Here is a 14,178-nt window from a genome sequence, read left to right as displayed (position 1 = left end):
CAGTGATGTTCTCTGCCCTGCAAGGAACAGGTAAATCAGACATATAACATTCCACCAAGGACCGCAAGGCTTTTGTGACATTTACTCAAATACTTTTTTGATGCTGTTTTTTTCTTTTCACTTGCACAAGTAAGCTACTACCACCATCATCATCACGTTCAACCATTAGTCCTCTGACCGCTGCTCTCTTCCTCTGAGACTGGGACTAATCACTTTATGACCCATCCAAACACTTGATGTCTCAGGACACCTGCCGTCAATGCTGCCAGTGATTTCTCACCTGTGATTGCCTTCTCAGCCCCTGCAGACTTGTTGTTCACGAGGCATTTGGAGCAGGTTTTACAAAACATCACATGTCGTCGTCCAAGTCAAAACAAAGTGTTCCTCCCATTCAAGAGACATTATAATATAAATGCAGAAATCTGGTCTTGATTTGGTCAAATATCTTTATTAATGAGACTAAATATTGATCTTGAAGAGTGCAGATCTCATGCTTAGTATCAAGCAACCTGAAGTAAGTAAGTAAGATTTATTTATAAAGCGCTTTTTACAGACAGAAGTCACAACGTGCTTAACAGGTGCAGAATTTCAAACATAAACAACACAATGTGACCATATAAGGGCCAATAATTTACATACACACAGAAAGTACAAAATTAAAACATGGTTTAAAGCAAAATTAAAACATGGTTTAAAAGCAGGCCTAGGACATGAGCTTTTAGTCAAACGTCAGTCTAAACAGATGTGTCTTGAGCTGATTCTGGAATGAATTGAACCTGCAACATATGTCTTTGAATTTATAGTTTTCATTCTAAGAACTGGTTGCCTCAATACTTTTGTGTATAGAAAACCTTAACTCCAACTGTTATTTAAATTTAGTTTAATGTAGAATCTTTGTTGATTGGAAATGACCTATATGATGGACAGACCTGCCGTCCACAGGGACACGATGTACCAGGGACCAGACCAAAGCCAAAGCTTCCTGGTTTAGACACATTCATTAGCACTGGGAGCCACAAGAACGTCAGCAGTCCTCAAACAGCGTGATCTTTGCCCCATCGATGCTGTCGTCCGCGGTCTATTAAAGGGAAAATAAATAATTAATGTGGAGAGAATAAGCTCTGTCACCCCTGGGAGCAGTTTCCATTTTCAGATATCTTACATCGCAGCTGCTGCTCTTCCTCCCATGCTTTCTAAATATAACCTTTCCTTCAGTCTGCATTGTGAGATTTTTATTCAACAGAGTACTGTAGCTCGAAGATTATTTATAGATCCTGTCAAAGTACATGTAAAAGTTATCAGCAGTTAATACATTTAGAGTCTGGGCAAAATGTCTCCTAATGTAGTCAGCAATAGAAAACATGATAATCCCCAACCAACGTCACTGTTTCAAGAAAAAAAAAGAAAATGGATTCAAGTAAAATGAAAATGGAAAGAAATACATCTATAAACATAAAGATATATCCGGTACCATAACTGGCTACCATGTCCATTTTTAAAACCCTATGGTGATTAAATGTCTGGCTTCACTGATGTCAGTCCATCTTTACGAAATGTTGTGCTGATATGTCACCCTTTTTGTATTTTTAAACTTTAATCCTTACAATCCCATGCCACTTGCATATATCTGACTCTCAAAGTCTTGTTTTAGCTTTAAATATGTATAATGACCTATGGAATACAATTTTTCATGATTTACGCTGTTTACAAACTGTGTATTGGAATTTGAATTGAGCGCAGACACACCCTCACTGTCATCTTCTAAATATCTGCTGCTGTCAAACACAAGGATGTGTGATGTTTTAAATAAAAAATATCCACACATGTTGTTTTAATACAATTACCTCATGGGGGAGATCTTTTTTGTGTTAATCATGCCCATCTTTTCCATCGTAACAACTTCACTTGCATTTCGACACAGAAGTTGATTTTTCCCGAGCGAATATATCCTCCGTTGTTGTGGTGCTGTTTGTGTTTCTTCCTCTGTGCTGGTTGTCTCTTTAAAGACTGTGTTTGACATTCTCATGGCATTTGGTGTCTCTGCGATTGTATCAAGCGAATGTGTGGGCTGCGACAGCAATGAACTGGCACGAACCCTGCTGCAGCTTTGCACCGGACTGCTCCATGCCTTCCTCCTACCTTGGCAGATTTAGGAAAAATGCCTCCAGTGCAGCTTAAAAACCTGCCACCCCTCACATACGCTGCAAGTTTTTTTTTTTACTCATCCTCTCATGATGATGTCCCGTGAAGTATAACACATTTTCGGAGACACTTTGATCTTTTCATATTGAGAAGTGCTACTTTCTCATACTTGAAATCTTGAAATGTTTCCACTCCTCCTCTGCCTCCGTCTCCTTCATCACTCCTTCTGTTCTTTCACATCTCGCTGGTGCAAACCAACACCTGCCCTTCTGGCGAGCATTAATTGAGTAGAGCATTATTCAAGAGCATTATACAGGCAACAGTTTTGCTGGGTGATCATTGTGTATGTCGGCTGTATCCTAGGAGATTGGTGCATATCTAATAAGGAGTTTGTTACTCATTTTGCTGAGTGGGCACTTTGATGTCCTCCGTGTTGAATTTTCAGTTTTAGCTCAACAGCCTCCTAATGAAGCAGAGGGCCTGAAGCTTCAGAATTGGTTGCTTATCAACTCTACACCCCACTTATTAGGAGTTGTTGTGGAGCCTTTAATTGGATATTGGAATAGGAGGCACCTTAATGAACTGTCAGTAATCAAGTAGTCAAGATATATCCACAGATGACAGTATTGTTAACATCATTAAGAATTTTACCATCAATATCCAAACCAAACACTTTCTTCGTCACGTTTCATGATCCCATTTCCTCCTGTCCTCCAAATCGACAAGTGTTGCTACAGTTTATCTTGTGTAGTTTCAGGCAGAGTTTGAGCTTTTGTACAGCCGCCTCACTAACTGCAGAAGTAATTAGTGGCAAAATTGATGTTTTGGTAGGATCTGTCACACCTCTGTTCACACCACCAAATCAAAAGCTTACCAATATGTCTGCCCCCCCCATTGAGCGGACAGCAGAAGCTCTCCCTGCTATCAAACAAGGTATCTAATGAAACACTACAGAGGAAATACACAGCCATCAATAAACGTCCGGGGATACCTATCTGTGTATCAAGATCACTGGGCCTTTAAAACCTTTTCGTTTAAAGATTTTGCTCATCTAAACCTTTTTAATAATTGCATGTGTGGTGCTTTATATCTGTATCAGTTATAGATTTGTAGAATGAGGAAGAAAATGTTGATGTGGGTTTGAATAAATGTCAGTGCGTACAATGTTTTATGCTGTGAATTCATCACAGATTGTTTCAGAGCTGCATCTGTCAGAAGCTTGGGTCTCTCAGAGTATGTGGGTACATCAGTGTGGATGAGTGGATGTTCTGACAGTGAGTTAGAGAACTTCACTCTGCTCGCAGTTCACACCCCTGAGACTGTGACGTCTATGACACCATGAGGCACTCTGACCGAAATACACCTCCTCTGCAGCACAAGGTGGGGAAAGAGCTTTTTCTGTGTCTGTTGTTGTTGGTGACGTCAAATCATTCCTGTCCGTCCTTGAGGATGTCAGGGCTCATCTGCCGAATCAGACATGACAGGACTGGACACGATCAGCCAGGCCGCTGCAAAATGAGTCCCCTCGAGGTGACAGAAATAACAATAGATCTGAAGCTTCATAAACATGGCTATACGGCAAGATACATGGCACCTATTAATTCAGGACTGAATCCTGCTCCACTGAGTACACACTTAATTGTGAGCAACTGAATTAACCGTATCAACCTATAGTAGGCTGCACTTTACATCTCTTTATATATCTTCTCTAATAAATGTAATCAGCCACAATCCTGCTCTAATAAAACATGGCTGGATGCAACTTTTTGTTCAGAGAGCTGATTGTTCTTCAGGTTCCCGATAAGAAAACGTGGCAAGAAGAATGTACAAGCGTGTTGCAGCTGGGTCTGATCAGCTGTGTTGGGAGGTGGGAAGAGCTGGCAGGTACCAGAGGAAAAACACAAGTCAGTAATTATTGCTGGGTGCTAAGAGAAAGGAACTGTGAGACAATGAAAGCTGTCACACTGAATGCATTCCAACTCCTCAGAGACAAAACGCTCTTACACACACTTTCTGGTTTGCTCTTGCATCCAGATTAAGATTGAAAATGCTGTATGTTGTTGTAGGCTGTACTTTATTACAGCCGTGCTATGAGTCAAGTGTTAAAATGTTGACACACTGATGTTTAGCCGAGGGTGATAATTTCAATATGATAATTTATCGTCTTTCAATTGAATCATATCGCGATGAATCATATGTCGAGATATCGTAATGCATAATTACGTTGTCTAAAATGGTAATAACAAGCAAATACTAACTCAAGTTTCTCAGAAAATCTGATTATTTTGCACTCAAATTATTAATTAAATGAGGAAATACTCATCACTCTTCATTTGCCAAGTATTTACCTCACAAGAGCAGGGACGTGCGGTCAGGGGAGGCCTGTCATCATGAAAAGTAAAAAACAAATAATGCTAAAATAAAATAAATATTAATATTTCTCTACTGATCTGTGCTATAAATGTAATTTCCGTATGATTCCAATCATTTTTATAATCAAAGTCTCTGAATTAGCGCATTTCCTGTTCAAACAGAGGAGACACGTGAGGTGAGGCAGCTATGAGCTGTGCCTCACCTCAGATTGTGAATCCCTCACTAACTGGGTTGAGCGCGTGCCTTTTGCTTTCTCATTCCATGTCACCACTGTATTTGTAGACACTTTTATTATATGTCCTTTCTTTCCATAGAATAGATAATGTATTTCACGTCTGTGTAGAACATATTTATTCTTGCTGATCTGACAGAAACCACAGTGAAAAAGCACAGAGGGGCAAACAGTACCTCTGTCTCAAAGAAGAGGGCGTGTGAGAGCCCACGGGTCGGGTTTATGCTTGTTCTGTCGTTGCTCTTCTTCTACACTTCTCTTCTTCTTCTTATATTTTGCTTTGACCACAGAAATGTAAGATTCAATATCGAAGCTTAAACATTTCTCAAAAAACAAGGAAATATGATCAAATCAACAGCAATTCAACGTCGGACAGGTAAAGTAACCTTTTATGTGTTTGTTGTTCTCTTTATACATCCGTGTTTGTTACACAGATTAACGCGGAATCTCACAATTTTCGCGGGTGGCGCCCGCGAGCGCTCCGCTTCTGAAACGCTCCCGGTGGGAAAGGTCGCGGCGCACACGCGCCCGGTGGAATCAATGTACTTCACCTATGTGTGTGTGTAAATAATGCTGATATGAAATATGAAAAACAACCAGTAGTCAATGTGCAAGCTGCCAATTGAATGGTGATTTAAGCTACTCTATTGGGTTCATATATTTGTTAATCTGATTTATGTAGTGTGCAGTCAGTGCCTCACCAACCACGAACCTCACCGCACGTCACTGCACAAGAGTATACAAAACCATGTGAATTCATACAGCTTCTTTATTATAATGAAATCACATAAGTTATTACAATGCATTGACATAAATGCCAAATTTCATCCAATAGGTGTTTCAATCATAACCATAAATGCCAACGTCATAGTGGCGCTGGAGGAAGCATCAGAGGATCACAAAAGTGAGTAGGATTAATTTTCTGGAAAGCATGAATGTTTGTTAAAAAATAAAATTGGTGCCAATCCATTGAGTAGCGAAAATGAAAAATGTAACCTGCTGGTGACTCTAGGTAGAATCAGAAGAGAGAAGGACTTATCCTGTTAGCCGTCAATGTCTGTGTGAAATGTCATGCCAATCCATCCAAAAGTTAAGATGTTTCATTCTGGACCATAGTGCTGTGACATTCCTGTCCCCAGAGAACCACAGCACTAGCATGGGTTAAAATGTCCAGATTGATGACATGACACCCCTGTTCAGTCAATCATAGTCATATCAATAAGCAGTCATTGATCTGAATTGACCTAAAGGAAGGTTACCTAATTTTTAAGATGATGTTTTTTTTTAATGTAAAATGACTGTATATACTGGCAAACAAGTCTTGAAGCAATAAGACAGCATCCTGGTGTTGAAAGTAGTAACGCCCGCATATCTCTCACGTACTCTCTTACTCTTTAAATCGGAGCGCTTCAGCTGACACAATCGGCTGAGTTGCCCTTGTTTGTATCCTGCTGTTTGTGCACACAGACCAGGCAGGACTCGCATCAGAGTTTCCAACAGGAGGTAGAGCGAGCGAGGGCTCTCTCTGCTTGAATCACAACTCTCCTAGTTTTTAATCCCCCTTCCTGTCTGATTTCAATTCAAAACAGACATGACAATAACACACCACCACTGCGATCTGGCTGCTAGCCTGTTGGCAAAAATACTTGGTGCGAGGAAGATAATAGACACAATTAAAATACACAGCACTGAGTTAAAGGGAAGGAAAATTCAGTTCCCAGTGTGCTCGTGAGGCCCAAAGCGCTGAGATCCCTGTTTGTGTTGCCCCGGGCCAAGAGCTCTCATACCTGACTGAGCAGATCGAGATAAGAACCAGTTATCTTTGCCTCACAGCACTCCACATCCCAGAGGGAGATCACCTCTCTAAGTAGACACAGCAGCCTGGGATTCAATCAAACCAGAAGAATACCATTTACTCCATGTCTCTCCAACTTCCATCTACAGTCACTTTAAAAGCACTGAAATGTCATTAATTGTACAGAAGAGGGTTTTGAATTAGAGTGCCTTTAAGAGCTCAAATCCTATGTCTGCCCGAATGACCTGTAGGTAAGCAGTATCAAAATAGATGCAGCTTGCTGTTATTATTTGAGACAGGCACTATGAGTCATTATTCAGCAGGTCAGAAGGTGCACTGTAATCATGAAGCAGTGAAGTGTGCAGCAGGAGAGCTGTGGAAACAGGCAGACTTGATGTAAAGAAAACATATTGAAATCTATTGATTTGCAATAGATATTGAGCTGCTCGTTCACACTATACACTTTTAGAAGTCAAACTACTATTGTTAAAGCTCCCAAAGTCTATTCCCTAAAGTATTTATGACGTAATAATCCATATTCAAAGTTACTATTTTTAAAGACTTTAACGCTGAAAGACGCGGCCAATCTGCCTTATCAGGACTGTGTGAGTGTCGTTTGATCACAGTTGATTAACAGGATTAACAGGATTAACACAAGCAAACAAAGCTGATTCAAATGTTAATGCTGAACTCTGATTGGTGCAAATATGTGCCCATTTTAAATTAATGATAAAAGCAATGACAAAACACAAAATACATAAATCTTTCATGTAAAATAAACCAAACTGTTCAATTCACAGCTAAAAGTTTTGTGTCCATATAGGAGGTCACCGGTCATAGTAAGAAGCTAACCTTTAAGCTTGATGTATGAATGCATTCTTGAATGCAGTGATGTAATATTTAAAATACTGAAAATCACAATATGACCTAATTTGACAGGGTACACCGCAATGACCCCATCACTGACAAAACTGCTGTCCAGACACTGCAACCTTTCTGCAGAAAGATGGATTTGAGCAGTCTAATGCCAAACTAATCACATGTGAAGCAACACACTTACATCTCTTAATCCATCATCAATGCTTCAGCCATTCTTCACCATTTAAACTACATGTATGGATTTTCTTTTGGCCACTTGGGGAGGGAAACCACAACATTGACATATTATCACCTTACAGGGTTGTTGTTGATCGTGTTAACACTGAGCAACATGTTCCGTCTCTTTTTTTTTTGGTCTCTATCAACTCTTGGGAAAACAATGAACCACAACCAAAACAAAGATCCAAAAAAGGTGAAAGGGCTTCTTCGTGCTGAGGGGAACTACAGAGCTATTTCGTTCAAATCACACATAGTCATATGATCCATTGTTATACATAAAAAGATATTGATTTGAAGTTGTTTTTTTTATGGCTCAGTCTTTGAGCAGACGGAGGATGAACTGGTGTAGGCCCTCTTCATTACACTGGGCTCTCCCAGCATTTGTGTGAAGAGGAGTCAGTTTACTTTGGCTCCAAACTCAGAGTGACAGAGCTCCAGTTGGCACATTTTGAGAGCAATATCTTGTGTGGTCGGATGACGGCATTGTGTCTTGTTTTGAAAGGTTTTCAAAGGTCTACCACTCAGTCCAGATAAAGACTTCCTATCTGCTCAGTAGAGCAAAACCAGGGCTCTCTCTTCATTCTGCAGGGTCACACAAAGAACGTGTTCCATCAACCCTATCTTTGCTTTGACCAAAAAAAAATGTAATTCCTGTTTGGAGACATTTGTCTTTGTTACTCTTCTGGGCAAACTGATATTATTTATATGGCTGTTTTATTTATTTTATCATTACATTCCTAATAATTAATTGAATTCTAATTTTAAACTTTATAACTATTGTCAGGGTCGTATTCACAAGGACTTCTGATCCTCTTTTCCTTTTAAGCTGCATTTCTGATGGCACACATCCCGTAGAGTTGGAGACACCCAGAGTGCTGGGATATTTTCCATGGCACGATTGTGTCAGTATCACAATGTGGTGACTCATGTTTATCAGCTTCTCTCCTGTTGTGCCTCCTCCTAATATGAGGTTTGACAAATGTGAAAGAAGTTGTGTGTCAATGTCGATATCAGTGTCAGTGTTTTTATGTTAAATAACTTGATGTCCTACTATAATATCTTCTATGAATAAATGCAATAGAATTCATGAAAAGTGATCTTCCCATTGTATCTTCTGGAAAAGCTGTGTGCTGCTCTGCTCTCTATTCAGTAGGACGCACTAAATGCTGAATGGAGTGGGAAGCTGATTTCGTTAGTGCCACTGATCAAAGGGTTCACAGGGTTTTTCATTGTCCAAGTGTGCCTTAACAAAATGGTCACAAAGCATAATCTGCAGCAGCTGTGCAACAAATCTGATTCACACAAGAGGGTAACAAGTTATGTTTCCTATAGGAAATGATGCAGCAGTTAATGCATTATTGAGCTTCATGAAGACCATGTCTTTGCATGGTTATGACTGATCTCCGCACAGCTCTACATGCTTAGAAATATTCACTCATCTTGTGCTTACAGCCAGCTGTGGTTGTCTTTGCACCCAAATTGGTGTGTAGATATCGGGGAGGAAGATTTTGGGTCATCACTGTGAAATCAATTACACGCTCTGCAGATGCACTGCGACAACACAGTTTCAAACCTGCGATTTATCAAATGCTACTTGCTCTACATCGGGGCTGCCACATAACTAATATATATTCTCAGCTGCTGTGATCTTGACTTGTACTCTTTATACATAAGGATTTTGGCAAAACCGTCTGATGTCATTTCAAGTTTTAACCAGTTGGAAGCCGATCTGTGTGCAAGCTAAAAATCTGTTGTATCACAAGTGTTGCATCTCCACGGACATGAGAAGATGTGGCTGTTTTACAGAGTCACTGTTGATACAGGCACAGATGGAGGGGATGTGCCCTAAATAAATATGTAAGTAGCCATGCTGAGTTCCTGGTCCTCCTGCTGCTCCCACTGATGCTATTGATCTAATTGCTCTTTTAAAGCCCAAATACCTCAACTGAAATGTTCCCGGTGTAAACTAATCAGCAAAAGGAGCTTCAGGGCTCCTCATTGTGAGGTGCTCATTCTATGATCACCACTTTCATATTCTTCTCTCCTGCACACACAATGAATTTATCGACAGCCACTTTCTAAGCAAATGTTGCTACAGATGAAGGTACATTTTCTTTATGCAGTTATGAAGCTGTAGATGTCAGCAACAACACTATTGTCAGGCACTATGACATCTATGTAACAAATATTGTATATTATTACACAGTATGTTTTTATGTGACGTTAAGGAATTTGCATATGATTATTTATTATTGGCCAAGCAGACAATAAGACGAAAGGAGGGAATGAAATTCCAAGAAGTAAAGATGAGAGAGGCATAGATATATATGATCCCATTTATCCATCTTGCAATATATGCATTATTTCATGGGTGTTTTCATAATGTCACGTCCATTGTGAAAACCTTCATCCTCGGTTAAACACTTTTCATCAAACTTGTTTCAAGAGTTCACCAATACAGGATTTGTGCCTTTGCCCACCGACCCCTACGATGCCGGATTACCTCACAGGTAGACAGTCAGAAACAGATACTAAACACAGCAGAGCAAAACATTTACTTTTCACACCAACTGGACCAACACCAACAAGAGTAATGTCTTTGAGTATTTTTAGGGATGATTAATGTGATTCCCAGTCCCGAGGACAGCCGACCAGAGAGAGCACAATCCATGAGGGACTGTAGTTGAAATTGAATGGGGTCATATGGAAAAAAATAATAATGTAAAAATACCCGGTAAATGTGCAGATACAGCAGATTGCTCTCTGCTTCTGGTACTTTGTTTTTAATAGAATCAGAGATGCATCTTTTGTTACCATGTTTTTCTTCTAAACTTGAGGGTTTCTTTTCAAATATCTCCATAGTCTGCTTTTTGTAATTAAAGCAGAAAAAAGTCATCCTTCATTTTGCAAAACAAACTGCAATTAATAGATTTTTCTGGCCACTTGGGGGCAATGGCTCCTTCGTCCCCTTGCTTGGACCATGCCCATCTTCAAACTCTGCCTTCATTTTAATCTCAACTACACACCTGTAAAGTTTCATGACTGATTCTTGCACGGTTATGACACTATCACGGTGACAAGATCTGTCCACAGACAGACAGATATAAAAACACCTGGCAAAGTACTCAAAACCGTTTCTGTGGTAGTTCTTGCTACAGGAGGTGTCTCCAGGACATTTTGCCATGATGACACACACACACAAACTGAAAACAATATCGGACAAAGATCCACACCTGTTCTGTCTCTCAAAACACATATTGGTCCCACAAATTACTTGTTGAGTTTGATGTGAAAAATAAAATCCTGTCACAGAGACAGGATTGTTGTCCTCTGCATGACCAAACAAATAATACCTTAAAATACTTTTTTACAATAAATCTCACAAGGTGAAAATAATTCAAAATTCTGCAATGAGGAAAAGTTTAAAGGCCCTCCCCTGTTCTCCCAAACAGTTTAGACTAACTTCCCTTCCACAAAGAGAAAAAAACATACTGCAAATTTCCATACAGTCCATTAAATATATGACAATTTTTCATGGTATTTGTCAAATGCACAATAAAAGATTTAATTACCTTTATCTCAACATTGGCGCATTGTGCCTCTGACATTTAAAGACAGAGATATGATTGACATTTGGTGTGAGGACATTTAAAAAAGAAAATAAGACATTGGATTTGAGGTGTTGAAGGCACGCTGCTGTTGTAGTTGAGCACAAAAGTAGAGGTTTGGCTCGATCAATGTGATCAGCCATGCACAGTCAGGTGTGTGGAGAAGCTCAGCGAGGCACAGGGACAGGGTTTATAAATAAACCAAATAAAGGACGAAACCGTCAGTGACCCTTGAGATGTGGCTTTGCAAGGGGTGGAAAGGGAGACGTTTATCCTGAAGAAACTAATAAAGCACTGTCTGTCAGCTGGGAGGTGAGTCAGCCCAGAATAGCATCATTAGAGAGAAGCAGCGCTCTGATCATGTCTCTGAGGGGAGATGACCACCACTCTGCACTACACATCCAGCCGCCGAGACCACCAAGAATCACGCAGAGTGAGCAGGATCACTTTACAATCTGTTCCTGCAAACAGCAGCTCTGCAGCACATGCAGGCTGGAAAATAGCAAAAACGCTTATGGTGTTACAGTCAACTGACATGGTGATAATCTCCTAATAGAAAAAAAAAATCATTCCTCTTATCAAGCATCTTTTGTTGGATAATGATGTGTTAGCTTGCCAAAGCAGTTATTACACCTCTCTCACACACAATAGTCATCTAAAAGCCCTTTACACAAGGATATTCTTCAACTTTTCAAATGTGACAGTTGGCAAATGACCAGAAGATTGCTGCACGTCAAAGGCTGATTATCCTTATTATTGTTTCCTAGAAATGCAAAAAAACCACATCATTAACCATCATTGATCTAGTCTGTGCATGCTTCCTTTTACCATCACATGAATTCCAGGTTTCTTGTTCTTTATGTTAAGCTAAGCTCCTGCTGGCTCTCGCTTCATATGTAGCTTATTGATTGGCTCATTGAACTCTTGACTAGAAAATGTTGAAGCATTTTCTCCAAAATGTTAAAATATTTCTTTAGAATTTCTTAACAAATCTAATAGCTTCAATATTGGTTAAATTACTCTCACATGGACGTATTTACTCTGGCAAGTATGCATATGCTCACTAGTTTGCTGTGCAAGGCTGCACTTTCTTCCCAATACCAGCCGTTTTTCCAGCAGTCTTCAAGTGCTGATACATTTTTCAGACCTGATGAGAGCCAGAAAAACTGCAAAAGCTGCAGATATTAGGTACAAAGAAGAAACAGGAGTATTGAGGACGTGCAAATCTACTTTAGGCTCTTCCACATTGCTGAGCTGTTCTTGAATGCGACCCTGAATAGATGTGGAGGGATGAGGTGGGGTCAAGCAGGAATAAAAGTAGTAGATTAGAAATAAAACTGAACATGTAACATTGTGTCTTTTGGACACGATTGAAGATGCTGGAATTTGCACTATTTTTATTTATAGGCTGGTTAATGTTTAATCCAGTCTTGTGCCAACACTCTTCCCACAGAGCTAATTCACACCCAAATATGATAATGATGAGACTCTTGTTTTTGGAGGTTCAACTGGCAACATTGTGATTATTTTGTTTTTGATTAAATTTCAACAGCACGCAGGTCTGCTTGAATCACGTGTGTTTCCTTTCATGCTTACAACTATTTGCGATATATTTTAAATGTTTTTGATATATAATTTGTTCTAGATATACATTATTTTGAGACGTTTATCACCTTGTTTGAGTTGAATGAATACACCTGTCATCAGCCTATTGGTATATACCCTCAGTTGCCAGTTTATTAAGTACAACTTTCTAAAACTAAAGCAGTTTCATACAATAACCGTACTTCATGAAGGTTATACCATTCAGTATTTGATGAAGATGTTTTACAGAGAAAATTTTCATTTTGGAGAATGTAGTTTGTGGTGCTCTTGAATTGCATTGCATTATACAAAGAGGTGTTTCTATTATTTTGTCAATGCCATTTATATCAATGAGGGTATAGCCGAAAAATGTATTGTTCCAGTTAACTAAAAAAAGAAATAACACAATCTTCCTCTTACAAATTTAACTGTTTAATTAATTACTAATAAAACACATCTTTTCTTTGTTCAATGCACCAGTATATAGCTTAATGTGGCTAGTGTTAGCTACGTTTTGGAAACATACACAGTGCTCTGTAACAGACATTACTGGGACTAGGATTCTTTTTTTTTGTTACTGTAACATTTTGTTTTAGCATTTACCATCTCATAATTGTCACTTTTTGCCACGGTGGCAGCTGTTCAGCAACAACACCTCCTCCTTAGGTTGCTCCTAGCTAGCTTTGTAACACTGCAGAAATAAGTGACATGTTTGACACATTTGTCACACGTTTCTGGGTTGAAAAAGTCTGTTTCACAGCTTGAAAAAGATTTCAAGCAAAGTTTCTTTCTCTATTTTTTGATGGCCCTACAGAATTGGTTCAGCTGTCCAGTGTATGTCATACACAGTTGAAACAATCAATAGATTCCCGCTTTTGGTTTGAGAAAGGTCCATTAGGTGAAAGGTAAAGCTCAGCATCCTGGATTGACATCTTTGGTCTCTGACCCTTATACTTGCACTGTCCAATAAAACACAAAGGAGAGTAAGGTTTAAAAAGAAAATATGGCTATACAATGGGAGGAAAAGCTGAAATAGTTTCAATCATTCCTCTGCTTGTGTGGTGGCTCATCTTTGGGTGTGACTTGTGCCCTCCTTGCCTTGTTATAGTTTACTGGTTGCTGGCGTATGAAATAAGAACATTTGGCAAAAATATGCTCATGTATGGCAGTGCATCTCATAATAGCACTTTGCCAGACTTCCTGTCAAAGCTGACGCATAGAGGCATGAAGATGTCACGGGCAGACCGCTCACGAGCCACCTTCACAGGTCTTGTCAGCATCCTTTGGCATATGAATGCAAACCCAGTGTCACAAAGCAGCTGAGGACCTCCAAAACTCAATTTAAT

Source organism: Cebidichthys violaceus, unplaced genomic scaffold (genome assembly GCF_023349555.1).
Source record: "Cebidichthys violaceus isolate CVI_PGR_0920_01 unplaced genomic scaffold, fCebVio1.0.p SCAF_3, whole genome shotgun sequence".
In the NCBI taxonomy this organism is placed as follows: domain Eukaryota; kingdom Metazoa; phylum Chordata; class Actinopteri; order Perciformes; family Stichaeidae; genus Cebidichthys; species Cebidichthys violaceus.
The sequence above is the reverse complement of the archived record's forward strand: the minus strand, read 5'-3'. Positions refer to the sequence as shown.